This window comes from Ambystoma mexicanum, chromosome 1p (genome assembly GCF_040938575.1).
Source record: "Ambystoma mexicanum isolate Mex_15411 chromosome 1p, UKY_AmexF1_1, whole genome shotgun sequence".
NCBI lineage: Eukaryota > Metazoa > Chordata > Amphibia > Caudata > Ambystomatidae > Ambystoma > Ambystoma mexicanum.
In genome coordinates this window covers 78,709,352-78,734,891 of record NC_090921.1, presented here as the reverse complement: position 1 = coordinate 78,734,891, position 25,540 = coordinate 78,709,352, and the positions used below count along the sequence as shown (strand labels likewise).

At 46.3% G+C, this 25,540-nt stretch overlaps 1 protein-coding gene across 4 annotated transcripts in view; it reads right to left on the bottom strand.

Moving 5' to 3' along the window:
- Window positions 1-382: 382 nt before the first annotated feature.
- LOC138566306 (protein split ends-like) overlaps window positions 383-25,540 on the bottom strand; it is a 55,904-nt gene continuing 30,746 nt past the window's right edge. For all 4 annotated transcript variants that reach the window (XM_069643417.1, XM_069643433.1, XM_069643444.1 and 1 more), the window contains one exon: window positions 383-635. The gene's annotated coding sequence lies outside the window, so the exon portion shown is untranslated. The remainder of the gene's footprint in view (window positions 636-25,540) is intronic.

Below are 25,540 nucleotides of genomic sequence, written 5' to 3'. Positions count from 1 at the left end.
AGAGGGTTTTTGGACACTATTTCTGCAACAGTTTGATGGCTTCAAGTAACGGCAGAAGGACATTTACTTCAGGGTACTCCAATCACTACTACCAGCATACAGACTTTGCTGCACAAATAAGCTCCTCCGACCTATTTTTGGGAACAATCTTTAAAGAAAAGAAAATACCTGTGCAATAATAGGCACGCAAAACCATGCACCAGTGAACTACATTTGAGCAAGGCGTACTCTAAATAACCAGTTTTACTTGCATCTATTATGCATGACAATTAGAGGCTCCAGGTGCAATTCAGCAGATACAAGCCATCACCACTGCTTGTGGTATTGGCCTGTTAACCCTTCCATAAAGTTGATTACATCAGGTAAAACGAAAATCTGCATCTTGTAAATGCCAAGTATTGATCTTTAATTCTGGCAATAATAAAAAATCTGTTCGTAGCACAGTTCTCCTCTTGCTTCACTTGTTTCACACCAGTCTGATAATTCTATCACATTTCTTTATTTTCATGGAGACCAGTTTCTTCAGGTCACATGAAGACGCCCCCCCCCCCCTGACGAAATAGGAGAAAGGACATCAACACCATCTTGTAAAGAATGTTCACGCTTCCAATTCAGAAGCACGACGCCGCCCATGGCTGAAAAGAAAGGAAACAAGAGGGCTGGTAAGTAGGTGAAGGATAACACTTGCCTTCATCTCATTAATAGAATACCGAGTTGCATTTTAGTATAATTAGACATCCTATGGCATAGCAGAGCTGCTATGCAAGTTCAAAGACAGTGGAAACCGTCTCAGAAACTGGCACAATAGGTTTGCTTTAGTGTTCAATGGACCAATCCACACAGCTCCCACCCAAAACACAAGCCCCGACTTCCTAGACAATTCGGTGCCAAACAAAGACATCAATGCCTCCATAGGTGTAGCCATTAGCTAGTCAAAAACGGATAATGTAACCTGGGTTGACAAAAATGTAAAATAGATCTGATATTCTAAAGTCAGCTGTATGTTGTATGGGCCAAACCAATTTAATGACGCAATCATGAAAATAGGGAAAAGCAATAATCCTTGTAGTTCTGCAGTGAAAGTTCAAAGTAACCCATTTAAGATAGTGACCAGGTGGCATTATCCAGCCTGACATTTACCACCCCAAAAAGGAGACCAAATACAACAACCCAGGGGTCTGCAATCTGCAGCTCTCAAGATGTGTTGACAACTCCCATGATCCCTCTATGGACTTTCCTGGCATTGGGAGCTGATGGGCAAGACAAAGTTATTTTTTTTTTTAATTTGAATTTGTGTTGAGCGGTGTCCCTACCCAGCACCTCAAAGCACCTTACAGGGTTAAAAAAAAAAAAAAAAAAAAAAAGCTCATGCGTCAGTGAGGAGAGCAAGGGTTGCTATTGTGGAGAAAGCGCTTGAAGAGAAAGATATCATGCCAGTGCCTGACCATGGACTGAACCAACATTTTAAAGAGTATCCAGGGCTCCTACCAGGAACTGAGTTACCCCCGCCCCACCCTACGTTGGTTCACATGCACCTGTAGCGCTTGGTTTGTAAACGGTAGGAAGAGAAACGGTTTGGTTACTTGCCTGTAACAATTGTTCTCCAGCATGGCTCTGGCATGGATTCACGTGCTCATCAATATTTCCCGTCAGGCGGGTTATCCTTGGTAAAAGAAAAAAGGGGGCGGGGTGAAGTTCCCCCTTTAAAACTATTTATCCTCTAAACCTACTGTCTTCTGGGTCATACTGCCCCCATCCAATGACAGTTCTCTCCCTTAGCGCCATTTTCTGATTTTTACTGCACGCTTCAGTGTTGAGTCCTCGTTGCTCCGAGTTTGTTTTTGTTTCAATATATTTTGCTTCAATATATTCAACAAAGGAAAGAGGCTGGCAGCAGGGAACCACTAGAGGTGAGCATCTTCAAAGATTCGAGGAGGCTCACCCATGGGTCTACTTCACGCCTTTTCAACCATGAGTGAGAAGGAAAGTCGAAGCCTCTTCAAACTGTGCACAAAGTGTGGATTAAGGAAAGTCTTTGGAAGATTGGAATCAAATTCTTATTGTGGTCCGGATGCAGGCAATATGAGGGATGCATAGTGTGCTGTGGTTTCGAAGAAAACCAAAAGACTGCTAAAGCAGCCAAATGACAAGTCCGGGGAGGTCTCGAAGCTGGCAAAGAACTTACAGTAAGAAAAGCCAAAGAGGCTGTATTTGCATGTGAAGCCATTTCCTTAACCATGTTGGTTAAGTAACTCAAACCTTCTCCAGCATGGGGTCTGGCATGGATTCACATGCTCATGAAAAATAATTACACAGCAGTACATGTACACAACCACTTGAGGTGGCAAGACTCAACAGAATCAATAAACCCTCACCTCTGGAACAGACTTGCCTCCAAATAGGTGGCGTAGCACCCCTGGAATCCCGGTCGACGTAGAATCTCGCAATGGTGTGCGTGGACCTCCACGTAGGAGCCCTGCAAATTATTTTTCCCTCTACCACAGGGAGAGGGAATCTTTCTCCAGTCTTTTACGGATGTCATTTTTAAAACACTCCATAGTGTCCTCCTCCGAAAATTTTTGGCAATGCTTTCCTGCGGTTGCTGGAATACAGAGTTGCCAAGTCTGACCATTTTAGGGTGCGTTGTCCTTTGTCCCTTCCCCTGACCTGCAGGGTGAGAAGTTCCTTTGTGCAATTTTCATCTTCAGCGGGAGTCCTGTGGAAACAGGCTCCAGAGTGTCTGTGCATCAAAAGCATGTGTTTTTAAAAAATGTTTTATGATACTATTTAACCAAGAATCTCTTGTATATAAAAATGGGGATCATATATAGAATACACTTTCTTTGTACTGATTCTACAGCCCTCTCTCCTCATAAGATAAGCCTCGCTGCTCTGCCTATGCTACAATTAACTCAGGAGGTACAGCCTTATACTAAGGAATCTTGTACGGTCTCAGTTGAATGGTTTTACAAAAACTGTTCAAACAAGCAACGAGATGCACCTTGATAGAGGCATGAGCGAGTACCGCTTTGGCCAAGGAAAGAAAGGAAGGAAGCAATAGGTTATCCATGCCAGCATGGGTCTGGCATGGATTCACATGCTCATGAATATTCCCCCCCTTACCCCCCCCCCCCCCGTCAGGCCGGGAATCCTCCGTAAAAGAAAAACCAACAAGAGCCTAACAGACCAACACAGCGAAGCAGTCCAATCACCAACGCGCGTCTACACCCGCGTTTAACTCCAAACCACTAGCAACCGCAACCACTATGTGTTGATGTTTCTCTGTGGAAACTCCGATCCTGGAATACTCGAGGATTTGTGCACCTTTTGCTGACGGCAACCTCGAAATGTGCTGCTATGACTTAATCTTCCAGCAAACGACGTGGCTTCACCACCGACCTGTGTGTGACTGTTATCTTGTGTTTTTGAATCGTGAAATTGCCAGATCTGCAGGTCGGCCCTCCTCCGGTCTCTTGACCCTGATGAAGTCGGGTTCCAACCTCAAGATCGAAAGGTTAGTAACACCGAATCCCTTCATCCAGATCACTGTCATGTCAGCGTTAACTCACGAGAAAATGAGAGTTCTAGCACTATGCAATTTTTATTTGAACCCAGCGGGGGTGAACGACGATACCTTACACCCTACCCTACTCCAGACTATTGATAATCAATCCATTCGTTACCCCACTCATCTCAACGTCCTCTTGTGTGGGGATTTGAATATACATCTATTCGATACGACAGGAGTTCTAATTCGAGAGTAATTTACCTCTGAAGGCCAAATTGAGGAACAAAGAATTGAAGGCACAATCCATTATGCTGAATGGCCAAGGGTGATATCCCGCTGGTGCCCACATGGGGCAGTCACAAGTATATCTAGATTACATTTTCAACTCAGCAGCCTAGGTCTCAGAATTTGAATCCTTACAGATGGTCAGTACCACTAAGTGACCATAAGATGTCTCCGTCATGGAAATCCCCACTCGAGAGAAGACCTTTTGTAATCATGCCAGCTTTATGCTTGAATAAGGGCAACAGATGCATCTTCTGGATTAATCCGCTTCTGCTTTTACTACAAAAAAAAATCCCCCAATAGTCAACTGGCCTTGAACGACTTGATGACTGGCTTCTTGCGCCTTTTAGATGTGCGTCCTCAAGACCCCCCTCACCCCCCAACAACTGCCTCTAATTTCAATCATGCCCATCCCCGTGAGTTTGTGGTTAAAAGAAAACAAAGGAAAACGAAGTCCCTGCCACCAGCTAACGTCCGACAACAGAAAAATCTAACAAAAATACAAAAACTGGCTGCTCATGTCGCAAGCTTGTTGCATTCAATGGGATGCAGACTGTATGCCTTCAGCTTTAACAAACTGCAATACTCCTTATGGACACTCCTGAATGGCAATAACAACCAAGCAGCATCTTGTATCCCAAGTGAATCAGAAACAACTTCTAGCATCCACTTTACTGTACTATTTGCAAAGCCCGACAACTGAAGTTGAACTAAAGAAACCTGCCCAAAAGCATATGGAATCTGAGAATTGGGCTGAGAATCACCTGGAAGTTCCTGTTAAATCTGCCTGGGACCTAAAGTGGGACTGAGGAGATTTTGATGCAAATCAAACAACTTAACACCTCTTGTGCTCCAGGCCCAGACGGTCCATCTAATCAGAGCTTGAAAGCGAATTCGGAGTCCTGTGCTGAGTTTTGCCTGTCCCTCTTTAAATTGATTATGGAATTCAAACAGCTCCCCGACACGTGGAAGAATGCAATACTGATTCCCATTAACAAACAAGGAGACAAGATTGCAGCCGAAATATTATAGACCACTAGCATTACTGGACCCCGTAGGGAAGCTTTTTACTACAATGTTGCATAGACCTTTACATGGATGGATGAAAATGACCACTAGAAGGGACCCACGACAGACTGGATTTGTCAAGGGTGTTGGCACCAATATCAACCTGCTCATACAACACACTGAAGCTGGAGGTAATAAAGACTAAGGCCAATACCTCTGGACAGGTGCGACTATCCTCCAGAGGAATCGTAACAAGGAAAATTGACACCTGGAGAGAGTTGAAACAAGGTTGTCCCCTTGCGGCTATGCTATTCAACCTATATCTCAAGACATGATTACATCCCAGGAATGGATCAGAGCGCATCCCCAATATTGAATGGCACAGATGTGCCTTGGTTGATATATGCAGATCTGGTTCTGTTGGACAAAACCTAGATCGGCCTCCAAATAAGACTCAATTGACTAGCAGCCTATGTGGAATCTAAGACACTTGGGATAACTACAGCTAAGTCCCAAGCTATGATAATTTCATCTATGGAAGGCCCGAGAAGAAAAACCCTTCCCCTGTTTTTGCATGCAACTAAACTTACTCAAGTCTATTCACATAAATATCTTGGAATATGGCTTAACTAGAGCATTAACAACAAAACGTGGTACCCATTCTTTGTCATGGAGAAGCATCCATCTTAAATCGATCATACCATATTTGGGACAAGCTTGAAGGGCTTTTCTGGAGGAAAGTGCTCGCACTGCCCTTCTTGTTTCCAGTGCAAAGAATACGCTATGAAAACTACAATCTATGCACTCAAGTGCTATGGAAATCGCTGGATTTGTATCGCAAAAATGCTAGACGATTTGTGCCCCCTCCCCCGTCCCCCATTGACATCTAGAGAACTCGAGTGACTGCCATGTCCTGCTCCGGAATAAGTGGACGCAAAACTGCTCTGACTGGATTGTGAAATTTGATGCCTCCCTCAATTGAAACCCTGAAACACAATCCACTTGCCATCAAGAAGAAAATGGGAAAGATTTAATAGAGACCCAGGATTTGAAAACGCAAAATAAAAATGTCCATTAACCGTCTGATCGAGCCTCCAATGTTAAACCAACTTCCTGCTTACCTCCCTTTCCCCAAATAGTGTGATCTTTTCTTGCATTTCAGACAAATCGTTGCCAACTCACGAGATGTTGGGGCAAACGAAGCTGGGAGACACGGCTAACACGGGACGTTTTTGCAACAAAAATAAATTCAAAAACAACAAAAACCCAGCTGGAATCTTTATATATCATTGCTTTGGAATGTGAAGCTTTGACAGTAATAAGACCTAAATACTGTGGGCGGGTTGCCAGACATTTCGTCGAAAAAAATTGGTCGACCAGACAAATGGTCGAAATTATTTTTTTTTTATTTTAACCCTTTTTTTGGGGGGGGGGGGGGTCCCCCCCAACCCCCTTTTTTTTTCTCTAAAAACCTCTTTTTTAACTAAACGAAAACCCGAAAAATATATAAAGAAAAAAAATTCGACCATTTGGTTTTCGACCAAATTGCAGTCGACCAGTTTTTTTTCGACAAGTTGACTGGACACCCTGTGGGCGCCTACCAGCATCTAAAATCCCATTAACTGCAGAGGAAAGCTGCAGAAAAGATGCAGAGGAAAGATGGAATTCACTTCTACTCGGAGCAGAAAAAAAAAAAACAATTGCAGTTTAAAGACTCTTAACATTGGGCTCCAGTATTGAATCCTAGATGGATGCCGGCTTTACTATTTTTTTTGCCTTGCCCTTTCTAATTTGGTTCAACTACAGAATCCTTAAAAGGACTTGCAACAATGAAACTTTTGTAATAAACTAAACCATTTAAATAGTTCACCTTTCTCCTATAAACTAATCACTGAGCTCTGGGTCATACTGCCCCCAGTATGTGGAAGTACGAGTCATCTAGATCCAGTGACAACATGAAGTCCTTGGAGGCCTGCATGCCGCCAACAGTCACTTCTGAAGGCCTTCGAACCACCCCTAGAAGCCTCCGGGGCTGTGGAACGGGAGTTAGTGGTAATAGGACAAGCCACCGCCAAAATCTTTAGATGACCTGCCAGACTTCCCTCCCGAGGAACGAAATGACGATTCTGCTGCTGCAGTGTGCCCAGGGCACAGGACATCTGTGTCGGTCTTGATGGCCTGTAGTGATTCATCGCAGGCTTGACAGATTGTCTGAACTTCCTGCCTAAAATGGATGGCCTTCAACTGGCGACTGAGGCAGGCTCCGTTCCCCCATTTGGCAGAACCCCATGTCCACAATGCCTAGGGCCACGGTGATGGTGTGGTCCAAAGCCAGTTTGCCCTCCTGAAGATCTACAGCGCCTCGACGAGTTTGTCCTCGTGAGAAAATACAGTAGCAGGGCCATTGTACCTCAACTCCCAGTAATAACTCACCAGGATCGCTAAACCATTAGCCGCCTTGACCAACATAGCTGCCGAGTAGATGACCTTTCTACCCACGGCATCCAACGTCTTCCCCTCGCCGTCAGGGGGAACGGAGGCTGATCGACTGGTTGGATGACTTCTTCCGTGCAGCTGCCAAGACAACAAAGTCTGGTGATGGCTGTGACCGCAGACATTTGGGTGCAGACTCAGCACCTGGTATTTCTTCTCAAACCTTTTTTTGCTGAGGTGGGTTTTTTCTGCAGCACCAGGTCCTCATCCAAGACGTCGTCCAGGAGGGGCACCTGTTGATACAGAAAATCCTTGTTTGTCTCCTCCGGCGTGAGCTGGAGGAGTTTTGATGCACAATAGACCATGGAGTGGAATGAACCGACTTAGTCGGGGGAGGGGAGGCCTTGGAGGCGGAGTGATGTCACCAGTGCCCGTCATCACTGCCCATCCCTGTATCCGTATTGGGGGGGGGGGGGGGTTCACATGTGGTGGTTGGTAAAGCAGCATAGAATGTGTTGCCTTTTTTCGGCAGTGGTTGGCCCGGTATCAACGTGCCTGGTGCAGTGTGCATCCTCTTCTGTATCGCCAACACAAGCGTGTGGAGAGTCGAATGAATGTCTGAGTCAAAGGACTTAGAAGTCCACACTGACTGAACTGGGTGAGGCATGCCCCTGTAACCAGACAGGGTAGAGGCCTTGGCTTTGAGCCACGCCACCAATCTGCTGTGCCGATCCTGGATGGTGTGCTTGGTAAAGCCACGGCAGATCTCGCAATCTTCCTACTTGTGCGTCAGCTGACGATAAAGGCACTGGGCAAGCTGGTCCTAAAACAGTAGCTGGTGCAGATCTTGAAGAGTGAACCCTCATCCTTCTCCAACATGGTCCAGTGTAGGCCTGATGGCCGGAAAAACTCGACAATTCTGCCCTTGAGGGCAGACGAAAGGTGCCGACAAATGAATCCCTATTAGTCGGATGAAGAAACAATAGAGCACATAGGCTTTATACCGAGGATTCCCAGTCTGACAGGCGAATATTCATGAGTATGTAAATCCATGCTTGAGAAAGTAGAAGTTGCAGAGCTGCGACATGCAGAGGGGCCCGTTTTGCACGGAGAAGCGTTTCCATTAATGTCCGTAGCACTTAATGTTGACTAGGCTCTGGCCCGGGCCAGGATGTCCTTACATTCTGAGGGTTAAGCGTAAACTCTAAACTCCAGGGCTGCAGGAGAAATGCCCTCCGGTTCAGGAACTCGGTCAAGGGCCCAGAATATGGCCAAAGTTCCAGGACATTCATGTGTAGGTTATCCGGTAGCCAGAGGCCTCTGGCGTGCAACTGTCCGGTGTGGGGACCCCATCCCTCTAGGAGTCTGGTGACCGTCTCCTGGTAAGGAGGAGCCTGAAAACAAGCTTTCTGGACGAGATGGGGCCATACACCCCCACCATTGAATTGCCCGACAGAACTTGTTAAACAAGATCTTGTCCGCAAAGTTCCCAGGCACCTGCATCCACAAACTTCTAGAGGAGGTCTCATGTGAAGTCTACACAGGCGAACGAGGCTGATGCAGGAGGACATCATGCCCAGGAGCAACTTGATGGACCGAACCATCGCAATCTGTACAGACAAGCGATGTACCCTGCCCTGTACGGGCCTCAACCTCCTACCGAGGGCTACACCAAGCATGTTATCGTTCTCAGTCAGGCACCTAGAAACAGCACATCCTGAGATGGTGTCAAGCAAAATTCAGGATAGTTTATGGAGAACCCCCAACAGTCTTTAAAGTGTGTTTGACCACCAAAGCACCTATGCCACAGCCAGCCATCCAGGTAGGGGTACACGTGGATGCATTCTAGCTGAAGATGTGCTGCCACAGGGGATAGGCAATTTGTAAACATCCACAGGGTAGTCCAAAAAGCAGAGCCATGGCCTGGTAATGCTGACCTTGGCCTACAACCTGCAGTTTTGTGTTTGGTTCCAAACACCAACTTGGTGTTTGTGAATGAGGATGCGAGTCCTACAAAATCCAACGCCAGAAAATCTCCTTGCTCCAGCTGGCAAAGCACGTATTGCAACATGACCAGTAGAAGTGTAAAGTAAGGGCAAGAACCCTCTTTTTTGATGGGGGCCTGACTCTAGAGGGTTTAGGCAAATATCGAAAGAAAATGGAGTCAAAAGCTACCCATGTCAGTGACGCTAAGGTGGTTTGTCTAAAAGAGTGCAGTGGAGCTTTAGATAACGTATATCAATGTGCTCTTCCAGAAAAAAAGAAAAGAGGGGTAGTGAAAAGAATTAGTTGAATTCTGCAATTTATTAGTTCACATATAAAAGAATATTTAAGACAATGACATATGCCATCCTGGGCACAAGAAAATATTGTATATAGATCACAATACTTTGTACATACTTCAGTGGGTTAGTACAATTCAAGTGACTCGTTTTATGTATTGCTAGTAATAAGGCAGTACACAAGCATGGTCGACAAACAATTTAGGTGTTTCTGGTGCAGTGGATAGGTGAAGGGAACCAGTGGGTGGAGTGGTCGTGACCTGCTGGTAATGGCACCGCACGGTCATCAGGACTGAGGGGTAATGGAGCACAAAGGTGCCGTAAGGAGAGCGTCATGCACCTAAGGTAGTTCAAGCGTCATGACCGATTGTTGTTAGAGGTGCCAGCGGTTGAGTGCCTGGCGTGTTGATTGTAGTCCGCAAAGTGGATAGGCGATCTCTGTGGTTACTTGCAGGATCGATCTTGAATTCAGGTCGAGAAAAGTGGTGGGAACAGTTTTATGGTTACGCCTGGTTACTTTAAGAGTCCTCTCAGCAAGCTGTATCGGTGGCTTGCAGTGTTGTCTCAGCGTCACTGACAAGGGTAGCTTTTGACTCCATTTTCTTTTGATATATTTGCAACATGACCATCCAGAACATTTGGGACTTCAAGTACTTGAGACTATCTAGGATCGCGCCACCCCAGTTTTCTTTTGAACCAGAAAGTATCTGGAGTATATTCCAGAGCACCGGGGGACAGGTTCTATACCAACATGGCCAGCACCTCCTGTAGACGCTGTGGTCCACGTTGCAAACCAGCAGGATACGCGGACACCTGCGCTGGAACTCCAAGGTGTGCCCCTGTCCAAGAACGTACAGCACGCATCTGTCCGTGGTGATCTTTTCCCACGTGCCAATGAACTTTGCCAGCTGGACGCCCACCAGGGTGCCTTAGTGGGGCTGAGGCATCCTCTGCTGGATTTCAGTTACCAGTGTGTACAGGGTCGTTAGTTGCACCTCTTGCGAGCATGAAGCCCCATATGATCCGTATAGCAATAATCTTTCAGATCGTTGTCCTTGTGGGTACTAGAATAGACATGCTCCCGTCTGTCTGGGACAGCGGATGTATCGGGGAAGCTCCACCGGATGGACAGCCCTGCCCTCTCCTCCTCAGGAGTATGCTGGGTCTGAACTGTCGCAGGGTCCATCCCTGACCCGGGAATGGCCGTTGCCTTCGCCACTGAATCTTAACTCAGGGGCAAGGACACCCAAAGCTGCCACCTTCTTCGCTAATTCACTCTTATAGCAACAGTCATAATTTACTTAAGACAATGAGCTGGATGATACTTTTGTCAATGGTGCTGTCGTCCATTCATTTTACCTGGCCTGCTGTAAGGTCTTTGCCAGCTTCAACACGTCCTCCCCAGACTTGTCCTTCCATCGGCTGCTGTAGTAGTCTTTTGGTTTTGTTCGAGAAACTACAGTACACTGCATCCCTCATTGCGGTCCGGATGCAGGCAATATAAGCATTTAGGATTCCGATCTTCTAAAGACGTTCCTTAATCCACACTTCGTGCACAGTTTGAAGGGGCTTAAACTTTCCTTCTCGCTCATGGTTGGAAAAGGCATGAAGTAGGCCCAGGGCCAGGCCTTCTTGAAACTTCAATGACGATCCGACAGTGGAGGAAGATCTTATCCTGTAGCAGAACCTGCTGCCAGCCTTTTTCCTTTGTCGAATATATTTAAGCAAAATCATTCTAACTAAATTGGACCAAAAAAAAAAAAAACCCCACTAAAAAAAGCACTGACGACTCACTGAAGCGTGCAGTAAAAATCTGAAGATGGCCACCAGGGGTGAGCTAAGGGGGAGGACCGTCATTGGATGGTGCAGTAAGACCCAGGGGAGGGACAGTAATTAGTTTAGAGGAGAAACAGTTTTAAAGTGAAACTTTTCGTTTACCGGGGATTCCCAGCCAGACGACTGAATAAATTGTTAGTGAACGCATCATAAGTGTCCAAAAGACCCCCCTTGCCCGCATCTCCACCCCAGGTGAGGGCCATGGCTCATCGGGCGTCCCCCTCCTTACCACCAGGGCCCAGGTGGTGGATGGCTCACCTGCTGAAGACATTGCCCGCACGTATTGAATTTAACTAGGCCTCAGAAACCATTTAGTCTACTAAAGATGGTGTGAGCTCAGCGCACTGTAGCGCGGGCCCCACCTTCGGAAAGTTTCAGTTATCCCTGTCGCAGCAGCACCCTGGCAGATCTGCTGCAAGCCCGTTCCCACGAACAAGACGGACATGAGCTAGCGTAATACATTAACATTGTAACATTTCACCTTCCGCAGTGTATCATCGCTCCCAGCATGACCCGGCCAGCGGGCCTGGGTGATGAAGAGAACAGTAAAATGGTCATCAGATGGCAGAAAGTCTCTACATATTAATGCCAAGACCACTTACAAAGTATGCTTCTCTCCACAAAGTATGCTTCTCTCCACAAAATCTTATATTACAAAAACCTGTAAAATGTATAAACATAGAAAGCATGCTTCCATGATATAAGCAATGGCGAGCCCACACCACTGCAGTTGGGTACTAGTAATGAAGGAGCGTTCCAGGGATCTATTTGTTACGTGTATCACTGGGAAACTTACACTCCATGGTTTTGCGCCAAAACTGAACTAATGCTGCTAGAGTACACGAGAGGACGAATGTAACCATACAGAGGGCTCATGTGAAGGATGCGTGAGAATGCACTTGTCATGCGTGTATGTCTAAGCCCCTTATGTGCCACCACCGTCACGTACAGTGGCGGGTCATTTTCTATGTACTCCACCAACCACATTACTACCTCGCTTACTGCAAATGTATATGCATATAACCAAATACTGTAGTTGTTAAAACATAGTGTACGAATAAGGTGCCCAGGCTGGATATAATTGACACATCCAGCAAAGTTGAAATGTATGTTTTAAAGTGATTCGAATACGTATTATAGAGTGCTCAAATGTTTGTGATGTTTTTACCTAAAGTCGGCAACATACGAGGAAGATACCTTTCTGAAAATATGTGCAAGGCCATTCCCCCTCCCACCCTGCGAAGACTGCCAACCATGAGAACAGAGGCCTGCGCCGCGCTGCTCCACCTCCCCCAACCAGACTGGAGCCGCTTCAAAGATTTGTAGCCCCCTCTGCAGCACCCAAGGCCACGGCCCGCCACCTGCATTATTTACAGCACAGCAGTAAACCTCTGCCTGAACACACACTTCCAAAGGCGCCCCCTCGTAAACCCCACAGGATCATCTTAGACTTATGGCCCTGTGCAATCAGGACACCCAATACTTTGACAACACACAGCGGCACATCCATAACTTCTAACAAGACAGAAAGACCTGTACCGCCCGTCCCAGGCCCTGAAGCTTAGCACCTCGACCTATGGCCCCGGTCAACAGGACACTGGTAACCATGTCCTGACGTATTACCATCAGACCCCTCACAAGGTACATTCCTCCTGTGTTGCATTAACCTGTAGAATAACCTATTGGAAGATTTACTAAAGAAGATAATATTGCAATGACTGAATGACTGCAGTGTGCATGGTCTAGGGCAAAAAAGTCAGGAAAAGACATTCATCTCTGACACTGGCCGCGATGGCACAACAACACCGCCCGGATGAACTCAGCCAACCTGCCAGGCCCAGCCCAACCCACGAGGCTGACCAGTGACGTTCTCCAGCCAAGACCAACCACCTCGCAGCAGCACCTATAGCTAGTCATCGCCACCCAATCCCATTGAACTTGTGCCCCCTATAGTATGTAGGTTCTTATGACGTTTTTTGTAAATATATACGCCTGTCTTTGCTGTTGACAGACAGAGCGCTCTCGGAGTTTGCAGAGTTCTTTGCATGCCCTATTCCGATTGATAAACTCCCATTTAAGCTCACCCGCACTCTGTCTTGGCTTTATTCCCGATATTGGGAGAGTCCCTCATTGTCTCATTGCGGGGAGGATCGTGCTGGCTGGGGACGCTTGCCTTCAACGCATCATAAGTGTCCCAACGGTCTGTAAGGGATCATGTGCATCCGAAATCAACCTGTTAGTGAGCCTGCTAAAATAATGTGGAAGAGATCACCAACAAAAAGGGTCTCCCAGCACCAAAAGGATTGCTCAAATCCATGGGCATCCACAAGGTCAAGGGATACAAGCTTGTGGGGTGCCTGGGTTATTACCAATGTTCCAGAGTGGTTTTAAAGAAATTGTCACTGATGAGACATGAACAGGGCCACCTGAAATGAAGCCAAAATCACAAAAAATAAACAAAAAAAAACACGAAGACCCAGGTGTCTGTCCAGTTCCAAGAGCAACAATCTGCCACTAGAAACTGGGTTCAGAACCTAACATTTGGCATACTTCCAACTGTTCCTTGCCAGATCCAGAAACGATCTGGATCTCAATGCCCCTTTCCAGTTTGTGTAGCATACTGCCAACTTATCCACAAGGAGACCAATTGCACAGGGGGATCCAATAGGACTAGTCCATCCTTTTTGGTTTACACTACCAAGTGACCTGTAATGAATGGGACAGAGGTGGAGGGAGAAAAAAAACTGAACGTGTGCTGAAAGGAGGCTTATGGTCCTGGACAGCATACCAAGACAAAAAAAAAGGAAGCAGTATGACCTTTAAATGGAAGGAAGTAAACGGGGTAATGTCGTACAGTGGAACATAAATATCCTGAAGGGAATTGGACCAGATTTTCGTAATTTATGATAAACTCAGTAGAAAAGCCGCTGTCCACAAGTTGGTGGTTGCATCACTTCCCTGGTTACGGCATAATCAGAATGCGTTCCAGGGAGGATAGCTCACAGGCAACATGCTCGCCTTGGAAGCAAGACAACACGAAGCAACACAGGTTCTATCCCCGGGTCCGCGCTTGAAACCTCTGGGTATTTAAGCGTGTTATGAATATGCAACTAAGACTATGAAACTGAAAAAAAAATCCCACTATTCCTGTAACAGTGCCTCAATGCCAGTTGTGCGAGTGCTTAAAAAAAAATATTTAAAAAAAAAAATAATGTTTTAAATATATGCTAACAGATCAATGCCCCTTGTTCAGGAATACTGACACTAGCAGTTTTGTGAAGCACCAAGAGTCCAAAAAGGAAACCCTCCAATCTAAGTTGGAGGAAATGCGTGGAGTTTGCCGATAGGTACATGCAGGTAGGCATTGAGGTCTAATCTCATGAACCAACCCCCCCTAGCCTCGCTAGGTCTTGAGTGATCATCTTGCTGGGGCAACGGATTAAGAGACTTGAGCGCCTGAGATCAGTTACTGAGCAACACAATTAGTCAGACCTCACCAAGAGAATATTGCTGACAAACCCAAAAGGATGGAGATGAGCCATCTCTATGGGCCTTTTCATCTACAGACATCAAACCATGGATTGATCAGGAAAATGCGATTCTCTTCCTGAGGGAGGAGTGCAGGCATGTCAACAGAATAAAGCCTTGGACCATCTGAATCTCACAGCAGTCTAGATTTTTTTTTCTTTTCCAAAAAAAATCCTGATACCCAGCAGATTACCATCCGAGACCTTGTGACCTGTCCTGTAAGATTCAGGTTTCCCAAAGTTGCCACCAAAGACTTGACCTGAAGTACTGTCTCAGTTGTGGAAAAGAGTACAGTCCGGCACAGTGCACAGGACTTTGGATTAGAATGGAAAGCTTCAATTTCTGGTATTACAACTGTGCGATTGCTCACTGGGTTCCACAAGGGTCATGCCAATGATCCTTCGCAAAGAGGGCCAGTGATGTACTCAGACCACAATTAACAGTCTCTTCAAGGTCCAGTGGTTGCCCAGCAAATGTGGACAACCTCTGCAAGATTGAAGTGGTTTATGTGAGGTCCAACAGTGATCAGAACTTGGAAAATATGCCAGGCCTTCTTGTCAAGGAAAGAATGTTTTCAGGCCAATAATAGTAGCGGATGAGTGATTGTTTCAGTGAACCGTTAGTTTAGGCAGTTATTGAAGTTCAGGAGGGCAATTCCCATGGCCCTAGTAGCTCAAAATAGATCACCCCTTCGGTCGAGACAGCAAATGTTAGCGCTCGTATAAGAAAACCATGCCGAGATGGGATATGTGGGAGGGTAGAAAGGAGTCGGGAGGATTGGGGCTATTGATTTACAATACTGTAGGAGTCTGAAAAAGTAGGCATTATGCCCCAGTATCACTCGAACCAGTGAGATATGGTGCACACCTATGGGCAGCGGTTTAAACAGTTCCCATTCTACTTCTGCACAAGTAGGATTTCAGGGTATTAGCAGTCACTTGTAGTCCTACTCCTCAAGACTGGATACCTGTACCACATACAAGATGTTCAGATAAATTTTTCGGATCAGCCTTGTGGGCAGATCTAGCCACACTACGATTAAACAGCAAGGCAGAGATGCAAGAGGGCTGGGAGTGGCGAAAGGTGCAGTTAAGCACTCGTAAACAGATTATGTATAAAAATAGTTTTGTTTAAGCCTTGAAGAAAGTTATCAGGGAAAAAAAAAAACTACAAAAACATGGCCGGACTTCACCCCCCCAACCTCAGGTCCCCTTGATGCTAGAACCACACAATTTAGCAGAAATGAGTCCTGTAGCACAAGCTGCTGACGTCTAACAGACTGAGATGGTCAGCCACTGGGTGGACCAGGGGCCTTTCCAAGAGACCCTTGCAGGACTCTTGAGCAGATGTTGAGAATGGATGTTCCCTCCACTCGGTCGCAGCTCTTTCGGACTGCTGAAGAATACCCACAAGACAGGGATCTTCCAGGACAGCAGTAGATGTTGGTCGCCAGGCCTTTTTCCAAACACAGCTTGTAGCTGGACAGGATACGTGGCTCTTTCAGCTGAAGAAGGGGTCCATGGGTCGTCCTCTTATTCAAAAAGCTGATACTCCCACTAGCCAATCAAAGATCTGGCCCACACACACACACAACAGCAGTGGTCCAAGCAGGACCACTGGTGGTTGCAGCTTTCATACAAACCAGTCAGACACTGAATCCAGTTTGTGGATTGGACAGTCCCATCCCACTTCCTGGTAGCAAACAGACATGTCCCTGCAGTAGGCTGCGAAACAATCCTCAGCAGAGGAAGTCCATATAAGGATTTTCATGTCCTCTCAGGACAGGAAGAAGGGTTATAGAAAAGATGGCCAAGGGACAAACAAAAAACCTTGTGGCACAGCCATGTTTGGACACTAGACACAGGAGGTGTTAAGAGTACCCCATTGTACAAGTGGCAACAATGTTACAAGATTATGGGAAACAAGGTTTCCCAGTACCGACATCCTGAAGGACATGTCAGGTTCTCCATGACAGATTAGCAGAAGCCGGTGCTGTTAAAGGATAGTTCCGGGACTTTTTTTTTTTTTTTTTTTTTAATTGTCCCTACGGTTCGGCCATGTGTTTTTAAGCATAAATCGGTAGATCGTAGAAAACTTTCCTATGGACCTTACCCGACTTTTCGTCCATTAACACACTCGAAATCAGCCGCCATTTTGTGATAATCCTATCATTTCCCCCCATCGACCTGGCTCACCTGCGTTTGCGGCACTAAATCATATCCCCCGCCCCTGAGCCTGACATCAGCAGACGCGTACCGCCCATTTCCCAACGGCAAAGCAAGTTTCGTGTCAACAATCGCTGCGCCTCAGCTAATGAAGTGTCGCCATGGAAATGGCAGGACGCCTCTTTCCTCAATAAGTATAAACACACCGTTTCACAACACACAGCAGCAGATTTTCGATTCCATTTCTCTCTGTGTTACTTTGAGTATTCTGTGACTCGTTTCTGTGCTCTGGTCAGCTACCTTCGCCGCTTCTAGGCCTTGTGAACACCTGTACCATCTCTGTAAATTATTTTACTTTCTTTACCACACAATGGCTACAATAATGCCGTATATGTACGAGCCCGAGTACACCGAGGAGGAACTACTGGAAAGGCAAGCACGCGAAAACGATGGGGATTCGGACGGCAGTTGGGAGGACCAGTCAACGGATGAAGAGCCTGGACCATGTCGCATGGACGGCGTCTCCACCTGGTGCACGTGCAATCGGTGCGAGCTAATGCCAACTGAGGAGGAGAACTGCTGCTGCCGTGAAAATTCCGGGTGCTTGGCCTACATTTCGGAAGGCGAGCCAAGTCCGCAATGCATCACCGAGCTGCCAGAGTTCAGGGAAGCCTGCCTCTCACGGACCGTGTTGAGGATGATGGTGCTTATGCACGAACTTCCAACACTGTTCGTCCGCGTAATCCGAGTAACGAGTAAGTATACTCTGGTTGTGATGTCAGTGATGCCACTACTATTTCATGGTCGTCTCCCACATATAAAATTACATCTACATATCATTCGAACGCATGTAAATTGGTTCCATATTGTGCATTTTCTAGATAGAATTCAGGGAGCGATAAAGGCCAAGAGGTGCCAAAGACCATGTACACTTCAAAGTGGTCTATAGAGCATGGGTTGTTGTTCCCATGTCTACCTCCAGACCCCGTGTCTCCTGCCAAGCATCCCCCCTCACGCTGGACGCCCCCCTGCAAACCGCATAATGCCACGACATATACACGTCATTCATTCACAAACACACCCCTGTTTCGAATTCTTTATAACCCACTTCATATTTCTAATGAAAACTTCTTTGCGCTTTGCTAGTCAACCCGTGAAGGTGCTGGTTATCTGCTCTTCGTCTCTGTGAACTTCCGTGACCACTTCGAGCAAACTCGTCAGTTTGCAACCTGTGAACTGCTCCCTGTTCTACGCCAAGAAACTACTCTGATCCCTGCATCTAACTGTTTGTTCGTCAAGGTAAGGCCATGTACCATAATCATTTTGCGTCCAATTTTTTAATTTATATCTATTTGCTAGTTGTCATCAAATTGCATCCATGTTTTCTTTTCGTTCAAGACAGTACATGCAAGGAACTAGTCACATGAGTTTAGTCAAATTATTTTTCTATTTTTTTAAAGTTATTATTATTATTTATTTATTTCGTTGATTTAATCAAATTAATGATTTTTACAAAACATAGTTGAAGAAATCAGTAGAAAAATTGAGATGAGGAAACATTTACAGTCAAAGTAGAAGACTCTTAACAAAGGAAATTCATAAAGACAAAATGGACTTTAGGGTTTGAGTGGTCGCGATTGTCCAGGTATTTCGTTCTCCGCTCATTAGGCGACCCCACCAGAATTCTTCCTCCCTGATGTAGGATGCCTGGAGATGTTGTTGCAGATACTTTTCACCAATATCTTGGGTACCTGGACAGTTGAGAAGCAAATGCCGAATAGTTTCGACTTTTGAGCTATCTTTACAAAAACGACATGTATCTGAATCACTCAGTCCTCTTCGTTTCAGAATCTCATTTGTCTGCAGTAGATTTAAACGTACTCTCAAAAAAAGGTTTCTGGCGGCTTTGTTTGGGAACCTGCTCAGATAGTTAGGGACCGTGTTTAATTTGCTGTTATAGGGCGGGAGATGTTGAACTGATTTCGCTTTTTCTGCAAAGTCCAGAGTCTTTATCCAATCACACTCTGCCATTTTATTTTTTATTTTTGAAGGGTTTCGCACCAGCTCTTGTTCCGAGAAATGGAGTTCCAGTAGTTTTTCTTTTCTTGCTGTTTCCCAAGATTTTAGCTCCAAGCATCGCGTCCTTTTGACCTCAGCGTGGATCATCGCTAACACGCGAGGGCAATCGGGTAACAGCATTTTCCTGTAGAGCATCATAGATTTAATCTCCACAGATCCTTGCAGTGAAAGTAAACCTATTTCCCTTCTGATTAAGGGTGCCGATGTGGATTTTGGCAACCCCAGAACCGTGCGCCAAAAGTACCCCTCTAATTTCAGCCATAAATGGAAAGGCACATGAAGGAGAGCGTCCGCTGCATAGGTGATTGATGGAACTACCTTTGTACGGTAAAATTTGATCACTGGAAGCAAAGAAAAACGCCCGTACTTTCTGTCTAATGCTCGCGCCTGTGCTGCCAGTTTCTTAGCCTTATCTATCAGACACATCTGGAATGCTACATGTATTTTATAGTTGACACTTTCTCGAGAACCTTGCCTTCCAAGTACCAGGATAATTTTTCTTGTCGCCGTTTGAATTTTTCCACCGTCAAGATTTTGGTCTTTGCAACGTTGATGGTTAAGTTGTTCTCGCCGACATAAGCAGCAAGGTTAAGCTGACGCTGTAGACCGATTGGGGTCAAGTCCATTAGGATTAGATCGTCTGCATAAAGTAACCTTGTAGTTTTGCAGTCTCCCAATACCGGTGGAAAGGAGCGAATTAATTGCTCTGAATCTTTGAAATCACTGAGGTAAGCGATAAAAAGTGCGGGAGCAAGTGGACATCCCTGCTTTACTCCTCGGTCAACCAGAATTTCAGATGATAACAAGCCTGCTTGATTTAACCTAACGCGAAGCTTGGTGTTCTTGTGTAATGCCTGAATTGGTTGGAGTATTTCTGCTGGACAATTCCACTGGGACAGTTTCCTCCACAAGTTTGCTCGATTGACTTGATCAAAGGCTTGCGCCAAATCGATAAAGGCCAGGAACACTCTTGGAGCTCCTGCTAGCACCTTACTTTTTAGCGCACTGAGAAACATAATATTTGTGGATGTGCCATTTTTCTTGGTAAAACCCGTTTGAAATGGGTCTAAGCGATCTGTGTTATCAAACCATCGATGAAATTGCTGAAGTAGTAAGGAACCAAACACCTTTCCAATCGTGTCCAAGAGAGCTATAGGACGATAGTTCTTGGGATCGTCTTTTAGCCCCTTTTTGAAGATAGGGACGACTATTGAGGTTGTCCATGAGAGCGGGATTTGTCTGGCCTTTTTGCATCCTCTGAAGATGCCACTGATCAATGCAGACCATTCTGTTGGAAATTGTTTTAGGTCCAGGTTTGTAACACCGTCCGTGCCAGGGGCTCTGGACGGTTTAAGCCTACGAAGTATTTTAATGATCTCTTCTTTATTGCTCAGATCAACCCACGGTTCCAAGTTTGTATTTTCCAGTGAAGGCCCCGAGTGTATGGGTGCCTGAAAAAGGTTTGAGTAGAATTTTATCCAAGCAGTTTCACCAATTGGGTTTGTTAGTGGTTCGCCGAAAGGCGAGATCGTAGATCTAATTAAAGCCCAAAATTCTCTTGGATGATGACCAATTTTAGCATGGCTTCCGCGTCTTTTTGGTAAAGATTACACCGTTGTTGTTTAATCCATGTTCTATAGGTTTTCTGCACTTGCATAAAGAGCGCCTGATTTTCTGGCGTAGGGAATGCTTTCACCCTTTTTTGCTTGTCTTAATTGGCGCCTTTTCAAAACCAGTTCTTTACTGTACTCGTGTGAGATAACTTTGTTTTGTCGTCCCTGACCCTTGAAGTCTGACCTGTAAGGTAACAAAAGTGGTTGGTAATCTGGTAATCGCAGAAACTCCTGTTCTTTTTGTTCTTTGCCTGTGTTCTCGTACTGAAACTTTATTGCAGGAATAGCAGCTGCTGTCAGTTTTAGACGTGTTTGTTGGCTGTTCGCCTCGACAGGAGCAGGCATAACCAAACTGAGTTGGGTTTGTCTTCCACTTTAACACCAACAAGTTGTGATCACTCTCCTTGGTTTTTAGTACTTCGAATGATGTTGTAAGAGTAGACAAATGTCTACTAATGAAGATATGGTCAATGTCTGCGTGCGAATTTCCTCTTTCCCAAGTAAAGGGTCTCCCTTGTCTAGAGAAAAGATCACCTGCACTCAGCAGGTCGCACGCTGACATCAAAGATAACCATTTGTCCCCTTGTTTGTTTCTGAGGGATGCTCTACTACTTCGAGCGGCACCCAAGTAGCATTTAAGTCTCCACAGATAACCAACAGTGCTTCCGGATTGTTCACCAGGACTTCGTTAATGGTCCCTTTAGACAGGGCAATAAAAGAGACATCGCTCAAGGCTGCGGGATTCCAGTAGATGTTTATAATAATTAGGGGCTGTGTTTTTAAGTTGCCCCCGTCCTTCTTTCCAGTTATCCAGCTGACTTCTGTGGCCAGCAAGTAAGTGGATGAATGTAAGATTTTTAGGTGTTGTAGTCCTGAGCCGCACCGGATTGCCGTAACGAGGCCTGAGGAAGGGCGCCCAAGGGAACCTTTGATTGCTGGCGCATGGGCCAAGTCGTAGCCATCGATGGATGGACGTTCCGTCATCCAGGTCTCTTGTAAGCAGATTATATCCAAGCATCTCAAGTTTACATCCCCTTCGTTTGTCAGATGTTGAAAACCGCGCGTATTCCATGACCCCAGGGAGAGAACTTCTTTTCCCCGTGTCTGTTGTATGGGAAGGGGTGCGAGGATGTGGCTGGCGGATTGCTATTGAATCTTATGTTGTGTGAGAGCCTTTGGTAGCCATGCCCAAGATTGCAACAATGGGGCTTGTTTTGAAGTGTCCTTCATGTCGGAGCCTTCCTTACCCAAAGATTGGGTTATTGTCCGTTGGATTGTGGCCGTAGGGCCGCGAGGGCGTCTTCCTATTCCCAACGGGTCTTTGTAAACCACTTCCTCTCTTGTGGGTTCTCCCCAGGGTCGTTGACTCCCAAAATCGTAGCGGTTTGTCTGCTGGATTTCTGCTGTTAGATCCGCGTTGATTTTTCCAAAAGAGCGAACCTGTCGCTCCAAGCCTCTGTCCTCCAGATCTCTTTTAGACAACTTCGGTTTAATACTCACATTTTCAAGATGCGGGGGTGTATTTAATCCCAACTGTTCGGATGATTCGCGCCGCGTAGATGAAGGCACACCTAGTTCGAACAAGTCGAATCCCAGCTTTAAAAGGTGTTCGGCTGCCTCTGCTAGTCTGGTTTTTGCCCAATTCGTATGGACATGAAGGTAAGCACTCGCTAGTTTCCCTTGATGGAATGGTTCTACCCTCGTTAAATCCTTGGTTTCGACTTTCCTGAGGGAAGGAATACATTTGAGAAGTTGCAACAAAAATCCTCTGTTTAATATAATATATTTGTTGTTATCTGGCAATTGTTCAATAAGGAAATTACGTTTGGTTCTAAGAGGCTGAGCTCCAGGCCTTACCGATTTTTGTTTTGGGCTAGATCTGGGGTTATGTCGATTCTGCTTGTCTTTTGCAGATGCTTCCGCATTTTTTCTTGTTGCTGGGGCGTCTTTGGACCTTGTCGCATGCACCCATCTGGACCCTTGGGGAGAGTTCCTTCTGGAAACAAAGATGTTGTTTTGAGACCCATTTCTCCCGCGGACTTTTAACGGACTGATCTTCGGCCGGTCATAATCTAGATTTCGTGCGTGTTGTCTTTTTTCCGGGATCTTCTTCAGCACTTCAGGCCCCCCGCTAGCTTTGTTTTGCAGGTTCCTACAACGACTCTCTAGGGTTTGAAAATGAGGTTTTCCTCCATAGTACAATTTGGATCTGGAGTCTCATCTTGGTCATCAGACAGTGTGTAGACACTGAAGTTTAACAAGTCCACGTCTGTTTCTCGGTTGTCCTCATTAGAGGCTCTTTGAATACCGGCTATGACGTCGTCTGTTTCCTTAGTTGAGTAGTTCACTTTATCTCCTTTTCCTTGAACTGTTCTGCCCAATAGTTAGTCGGGCAATTTAGGCTTTCCCTTCTCATTTAGAGGCACTTTTTTGCTACTATTTGCTTCTGCAACGGGAAGCTTGCTTGTCGTTTGCTTTTGTTTAAAGAAAGGGCCTTTTGATGCTGATACACTGTCGATTTCAGATGAAATTGAGATTTGATCGTTGAAAATCGATCCATTGGTTTTTGCTGCCGTGCCCCCTGCTTTGGTTATTAAAGAACCCCTAGCAGGGGACTCCTTATCTCCCTCCGGGATAAAATCCTCAAGGTCGACAATCAGCCCATCTTCGAAGGTCTGGGTACTGGCGTCTGAAGGAAGAGGTCGTGTCTCGAGTGACCTAGCTCTCGTCTTCCCCGGACATTCGTCCGTGTTGATTTTTCCCATTTTGTTGTTCAAGGCGTTAATATAGCCTCCTAGGAAAATCAAACAACTGTTCATCATCGCTGTAATAGATGTATGGTCTTTCAAGGAGTCGTTTATCGACTCGTATAGTTTACAGAACGGTGCCATCGCCAACGTTACTGTAGACATAATTAATCTTAAGTCAGTCTTCTTTGGCGAAGGGTCCTTAGGTGGATTTCCTATAAGTTCGCTGGAACGCCGATTTCTCGTTGGACTAGGCGCTGTATGGCTATTACAGTCGTTTGTCCCTCCTCTTGAAGTTGAAGAGGTCCTTGGAGCGTCGAGGCTAGGTCTCTTTCCCAAGCCAATTGAATTTCGATGGTTCGAGGCTTGGACTGGAAAAGGAATGTTATCAGGCTCCGAATTGGGCTGGATATCCTCTTGCCCTAGTCCCAAGCCCGCAGTCTTTGTCGCGGTCCCCTCGGCATTTGTTTCAGTCGAGCAGGGATTAAATATGAACAAAGATTGTTCGGACTGATTGTCTTCTGCGTCACTTTCCACCTCACTGCAAATTGTCAGGGGGAGTTGGGTCTCATCAGTCTGAAAAGTACTCTTGAGAGTAGAATGGCTTTGTCCTGCATTTGGGGCCGAGGTCACTGAATTTCCAGTGTCAAAGTTTTTGGCCAAAAGAGGTTGTGTGTCTGACCCAGGCATTTGGCCGAGACCACTTTGCCCTTTCGATAGGTTTGTTGATAAGCTTGGAAGTTGCCTCGGAGATGGGAGGTGTGCAGGACTTGGGGACCCAAAATGCCACCTAATGTTCGCGTTTGGGACCATGTTGGAAAAGGAAAAACTCACCGGTTTTAACGAAAGAACGGCTCTCTCATCATTTGTTTGTGCAGGTGCTGTGACCGGGATTTGGTCCGAGACCGCTCCCAAAATCTCGGCATCCGAGATTTCTTCCGAGGTTGAAGGTAGCTGCTCTAAGAATTTAGCAAAAAATCTGTTGGTTATAGGCAAGTTTGGTTGGGCGACCTCTGATTGATTTGCAGACCTGTCATCGGCGTTCGTAGATGTTTGGCGTTTTGATATCAAAACTTTCAACCCCATTTTGGCTTTTGGTGCGCGCATCGTTTCCTACGCGACGGCCCTCCCTTTTTCCTGTAATAAACAGTATTTAACGAAACATGGGAGGGTTTGGTTTGGCTATCCTTTGGCCTCGCAGCCCTGGCGGTTTTAGATGATTCAAGGTCCCGGTTCCTCGAGACGGTGGGCTGCACGTCCTCTCCGGGGCCAAACCGCGGCGAAACCTCTGCGTCCAGCACAGTGCAAGACTCCGGCGGAGAATGTTGCAAAATGACGACCTGTATAGGGCCATTTAAGACAGAACTGTCCGTTTTTCTTTCAAGTGAAATAATCTGGGGCTGCCGCCCAGATTGGTCGTTGCACCCCTCCACCACGAAAGGGGCCAGGGGGGCTTTGGCCGGCAGAAGGGCTCGCAGCTCTAGTCCATTTTCCGGGGAAGCACAAGCAGACAGTCCGACCAACACGTTCACCCCCCCCACTAATACCTCCTCACCTGGAGCGAGCGGCATTTCCTCTCCTCCGAGGGGCCGCGCTACGCTCGCGTCACTCGGCGGGGGACAGCTGGCGGCTGACGGGGGCTCCACCTCATTTGAAGGATTACCGGAACCAGAAGAGACAAAGACGTCCATCAGGGAGGTTGCAGCGCCTGGCTCCGCCAGTCCGAGTTCTGTATCTGCTTGGCTTGATACAGGCAGCTCCAACACTTTGTCTGACTGATGAAGAAGCGCCGTGCTTGTTTTAGCGCTGCGTAAACGTGGCCCAAAAGTCTCGTTTTTTCCACGAAAACCAGTGAGTGCACAGCACTGTTTTTCCTACTAGCGGAGCGTGCAGCTCTAGCTGCCATAAACTACGGAGATTGCCACTCCGCAAAGCAGCAAACAGCGAAACAGTCCTCGTTTTCTGCTTCTCGCCCTTTACTCACTCGGGCTTCACGCCACAAGGGTGATGCTCTTCCCCTTTTATGAGTCAATTCCTATGGGCGGTACGTCTGCAG